Genomic DNA, 6,000 nt, shown 5'->3' on the forward strand with positions numbered 1-6,000 from the left:
TTTCAAAGGACAAAGAACAACCCTGGGGGGTTATTAGGAAAGACTTTTAAGAAAATTAAAAATTTCATTGATGAGAAAAAGACCAGGAAATTTTCTTTTGTCCATCATGACAATATAGCTGCTCATTTGTTGAGGGAAGCAATGAGAATTTCATTGGGAAACCTTATCCCATCCACCCTATAGCACTGAGCTTGCTTCTTTCCAATGAATTTTTGTTTCAAAACAATTAAAGAACCTTTGAAAGGAACACCATTTCAGTCCTTTAAGGATGCCAACGCTACAATTTTGATGTGGTGTAAATTGAGGAGTATAGAATTCTTCTGGGAAAGTTTAGAGGGATGGAAATACCCCTTAATGTATAAAACTAGATGTTGTGAAACAATAGCTTCACATTTTGATATTTTTGTTGGAAAAGGCTTCTGTGATTTTCCTGCAATAGTTTTTGACTTACCTTTAGTAGATGTTCTATGGCATTATATATGACATTTCTAAACATCATTTTCAAAATTTTGTATATACATTAAATGTGCCTCTGGTAACGTAGTGGTTATGAATCAGGCTGCTAACCTCAAGGTTGGCAGTTCGAAACTACCAGCTGTTCCACGGAAGAAAGGTGAGGCTTTCTGCTCCCATAAAGATTTACAGCCTCGGAAACCCTGTTTCGGGTCACCATGAGTCGGAACCAACTCCACCATACTTAACAACAACATTAAATGTGCCATTGATGTTTGAATACAGTGGACATGATAAATAAATTTAATAATTAGACTTGTTTAGGAATTCTTTAAGATTATCTACATACGCTATCATTGTCACCGATTGTCTTTTTCCAATCAAATACATTTTTTAAATGTTCAATCTATATACATTTAATAATTTTTTTCATTGCCGTATGGAACCTAGTAGAACCTCTAACACAAAACGGAACCCAGTGACGATAGTAGACACCTTTTCCTTTGTTTTCTGTGTGTTACTTTATCAGGAAATGGTTTCCTGTTTCACCAGTGGATAAAATACTTGCTGTACGCATTTTGTCCATATTTAATCTGACTAAGGAAATATCTTTCTATTCCTTGCCTAAAAATACATTTATGAATTGATATTGAATCTTACCAAACGCTTTATTCTGTCCAATTAAAATTACTTTATACTTTCCATATGTTTCCTTTGTTCTGTTATTTCAGTAATCAAAATCATTGATTTCTAGATAACAAAATATTTTTGCAATATTTAATAAGGTATTAATTATAAATCAAGATGTATTTTCATTTGGATGGATTGCTGGATTCTGTTTGGTAGTATTTTGTATTCTATTTGCCATGTGCTTTCATGAGAGATGCTGACATGAAATTTCAGTTTATTGCATGATGCTTTATTACCAAGATTCTGATAACCTTAGAAAATGAGTCATAAAATAACACCATTGTCTAGCTTCAAAGTATTTTTAGAAAATTTATATATTTGTCTCTTAAATGAGTATGAGATTTTACCTGTAAAACCACGAGTTTACAGCTTTTGTTTCAATCATTTTACTGTGTTGTGTTGCATTTGTGAGCTTTTTAATGATTTGTATAGCTCATATATAAAATAATGTATAACCATTTCATAATCTATTTTATATACTGGATGTTAGTATAATTTGTAAACTTTACCAAAGTTTTCAAAATTATTGGAATAAAGTTTTATCTTGTTAAAGTCTGTAGGAGTGGAGTGGATTGATATAACCCATTTAATTTCATTATTTATACTTTTTCTCATTAGCAGTGATCAGTTTGGTAGGTAGCGTATTAAGAGTTTTTTTGGCTTATTGTTTTTATGAATATTATTGAAGAGTCCACATTTAGTTTTTGATACTATTGTATATTTCTTTTTGATATTATTATTTCTGCTATAATTTTTGCTATTTCTTTCTTTCAACATATTCTGTCTGTTATTTTCTTTTTCACCCCTCTGCTCCTCATTTCTTCTTAAGTATTTATTTCATCTGGTATTTTATTTCTTCAGTAAAGAGAATTTACTTTAATTTATTTTTCTTGTAGTGCCTGTTTACTAGCAATGAATGTTCTCAACTTTTGTTTGATTGAAAATAATATTATTTTTTTGAAAGATAATTTTATAGGTATGCTTATATTTAGAAGGCAAAAGTCATTTTTATCACTGTATCTTTAAAGATAATTTGTCTTCTCTCCTTCTCTGACAGCTAGGAACTTTTCCTCTTGGTTTTTGTTTTTTTAGAAATTTCATTATGATACCGCTATGATGTTGTGTAGGTTATATTAATTGAGCTTGAGTTTACAAAGTTTTTGAGTCTGTGGGCTGGTGTTTTTCTTCAGATTACAAAAACAAATATATATATTTTTTTTCTTCAAACATTTATTCTAGACTCTTGAGACTTCTGGCAAGATGTTGAACAAGACAGACACGCTTACACAGAACACCTACAACAAAGATGGTGTTAATGCGGTTAGGTGCCATCAAGTCAATTCTGACTCATAGCGACCCTCTGCACAACAGAACAAAACACTGCCCAGTCTTATGCCATCCTCACAATCATTGTTATACTGGGACCCATTGCTGCTGCTACTGTACCACTCTACCTTATTGAAGGTCATCCTCTTGTTTATTGAACCACCACTTTACCAAGCATAATGTCCTTCTTCAGGGACTTGTCTGAAGTATGAGAGATAAAGTCTCAGCATTCTGACTTCTAAGGAGCATTCTGGCTGTACTCCTTCCAACACAGATTTGATTTTCCTTATGGCAGTCCATGGTATTCTTCTCCAACACCATAACTCAAATACATCGATTCCTCTACCGTCTTCATTATACATTGCCCAACTTTCAAATGCATACGAGGCTAGTGGAAATACCATGGTTTGGGACAAATGTACCTTAGTCCTCAAACTGACATCTTTGCTCTTGAACACTTGAAAGAGGTCTTGTGAAGTGAATTAACCTAATGTAACACGTTGTTTGATTTTTTAACTGCTGCCTTCATGAGTGTTGACAGTGGTTCCAAGCAAAATGGGGTCTTTGATAGCTTCAATCTTTTCTCCATTTATCCTGATGCTATTTACTGGTCCAGTGGTGAAGATTTTTATTTTCTTTACTTTGAGTTGCAACCCATACTGAAAGCTGTGGTCTTTGATCTTCATCAGTAAGTATTTTAAGTTCTCTTTACTTTCAACAAGCAAGGATGTGTAATCTGTATATCACATTGTTCATGAGTTTTCTTTCAATCTTGATGCACATGCTTCTTTATATAATCTAGCTTTTCTGATTATTTGCTCAGCATACAGATTGAATAAGTATGGCAAATTATACAGCCTTGGAACACACCTTTCCAGAATTTAAACCATTCAGTGTTCCCTTGTTCCATTTGAACAACTGTTTCTTGATCTATTTAAATGTTCTTCATTCACACAATTAAGTGTTCTGGAATATCCATTCTTTGCAATGTTATCCAAAACTTGTCATGATCTACACAGTCAAACGTCTTTGCATAGCCAATAAAATAAAGCACAAGTAAACATCTTTCTGGTATTCTCTGCTTTCAGCCAAGATTCATCAACTGTCAGCAATGATATCCTCTGTACCACATAATTGTCTTAATCCACCTTGAAGCTTTGACAGTTCCCTGTCTACGTACTGTTACAGCGTCGTTGTATTATCTTTAGCAAAATTTTACTTGTGTGCAATAGTAATGATATTGTCCAATGATTTCTGCATTCCATTGGATCACCTCTCTTTGGAGTGTACACAAATATGGAACTCTTCCAATCAGTTGGACAAACGGTTTTCTTCCAAATTTCTTGGTATAGATGAGTGAGTGCTTCCAGTAATACATCAGTTTACTGAAAGATTTCTATTTGTATTCCATCAATTCCCAAAGCCTTGTTCTTTGCCAATGCCTCCATTGCACCTTGGACTTCTTCCTTCAGTACCATTGGCACTTGTTCGTATACCACCCCTTAAAATGGTTAAACATTGAATATTTCTTTTTAGTATAGTGTACCTTCCGTATTCTTTTGAAGCTTTCTGCATCATTTAGTATTTTGCCCATCTAATCCTTCAATATTGAAAGTCAAGCCTTGAAATTTTATTCAGTTCTTTCAGCTTGAGGAATGCCAAGAGTGTTTTTCCCTTTTGGTTTTCAAACTCCAGATCTTTTCATTATAATACTTGCCTTTGTCTTCTTGAGATGGCCTTTGAAATTTTCTATTCAGCTCTTTTACTTTCTCTTTTCCTCTATTTGCTACCTTTTACTAGAGTCCTGGTGTGGTGCTGTGGGTTAATGCGCCAGGCTGCAAAGCCGTTTGAACTGCAAGATTGGCAGTTCAAGCTCACTAGCTGCTCCTCAGAAACCGGATACAGGGTCGCTATGGGTCAGAATTGACTTGATGGCACTTAACAACAACAATTGATTAACAGATGAAAGAAAGGAGAACGCAGGTAAATCTTCAGAAGAATCTAAGAAAACACTACAAATACAGACAAAATAAATATAAATTTTGAAACAATACAAAACCTGCAAATAGAAATTCAGATTAATATTACGATCTCAGAAATGGACAATACCCTAAAAGGGCAAAGGAGTAGATTTGAATCAATAGAAGCCCGAATTAGTGACCTTAAAGATAAAGCTCTCAATACAACAAGCTAAAAGAAAAATCAGGAAAAGAATGGAAAAATAAGAAGAAAGCCTGAGATTTGTGTGGGGAAACATGAAGAAGAATCACCACTGGGTTATCAAAATTCCAGAAGGAACAATAGAAAACAAAGAGAAGGAGGGGCATTCTCCCAGTCTGGTTCTATCCAGTTCTCCTACCACCCCCACTGTGGGTCCCAGCAGCTTGAACAGCAGGAAGAGCAACAGCAGCCAGGCAACTCAGCTGCCCAAAAGTTCGCAGTGCCCCATAGCCCTCAGCCTCCTGGTACATGCCTTCCCCACTGCCAACATAGCAGAGAAGAAGGTCAGCTTGACCAAAGGGGCAGTGAAGTAGCCAGAGATAAGACACGTGAGGTTTTCAGCTAAATCTGCTCCTGAAAAGTGAAAACAAGGCCAAAACATGCAGCAGAAAAGGATAAATCTGCAGACAAAAATAGCAAACTAAAGAAATACGGGGAGCAAAGGGAAAACAGGCTGAAATAGCTAACGAAGAAACTAAAGATTTACCTGCCAAATTAGAGCAACTAAAAATAAGAAGAGGCCAATCTCTGCTGAAGCACAAGAGAAATAAGCCCAGTTTGGTTAATGTTTTTCTACCATGTCTGCTCAGTGGAGCCTCTCTCTTTTTGTACAATCTAGATGAATTTTTTTTTTTTATCAACTATTTTGTAGATGCAAGTTTTTTAGCAGCTCCGGAAATACTTTTAAGAAGGAGAAAAGCCCACTTCATCCCATTTTTTAAGTGGAAATTCTTTTATTAAGAGATCAAATTAATTGCTGGTTGTTTACTTTTTGTACAATGGAATGTTGATTTGTGAGAGGTTTTGACAATCTTGGGTGTCAAGTTACATTTCATGGGTTATAGGCAGAATTTTTATATTCCATAATAAAAGGCATACTTAATGACATTTGGGGATCATATTCATGCATTTGTATGACATAAACATTTTCAATTCTATTCCCATGCTGTTTTTTGCCAGCATTGTTTCACTCATTTTGGCTTTACCTGTCAGAATTATGTGCGTTCTGTGGTCATGGTAATCTACTGAAAGGATGAAAATTTGCATGTGTAGTGTGTGATGTTAAACTGTGAATTAGTAGGACTTATGACTATCAATGGGCTTCCTGTTGTGGCACTGTGGGTTAATGCACTGGACTGCAAAGCCATTTGAACTGCAAGGTAGCTAGTTGAAGCTCACCAGCTGCTCCTGGGAAACCCTACACAGGGTCACTGTGGGTTGGAACCGGCTCAACGGGCACTTAACAGCAACAAATGACTATCAATGGAGGCCTGGTGTGGTGCTGGGGGTTAATGCACCAGACTACAAAGT

The sequence above is a fragment of the Chrysochloris asiatica genome, unplaced genomic scaffold (genome assembly GCF_000296735.1).
Source record: "Chrysochloris asiatica unplaced genomic scaffold, ChrAsi1.0 scaffold00198, whole genome shotgun sequence".
Lineage (NCBI taxonomy): Eukaryota > Metazoa > Chordata > Mammalia > Afrosoricida > Chrysochloridae > Chrysochloris > Chrysochloris asiatica.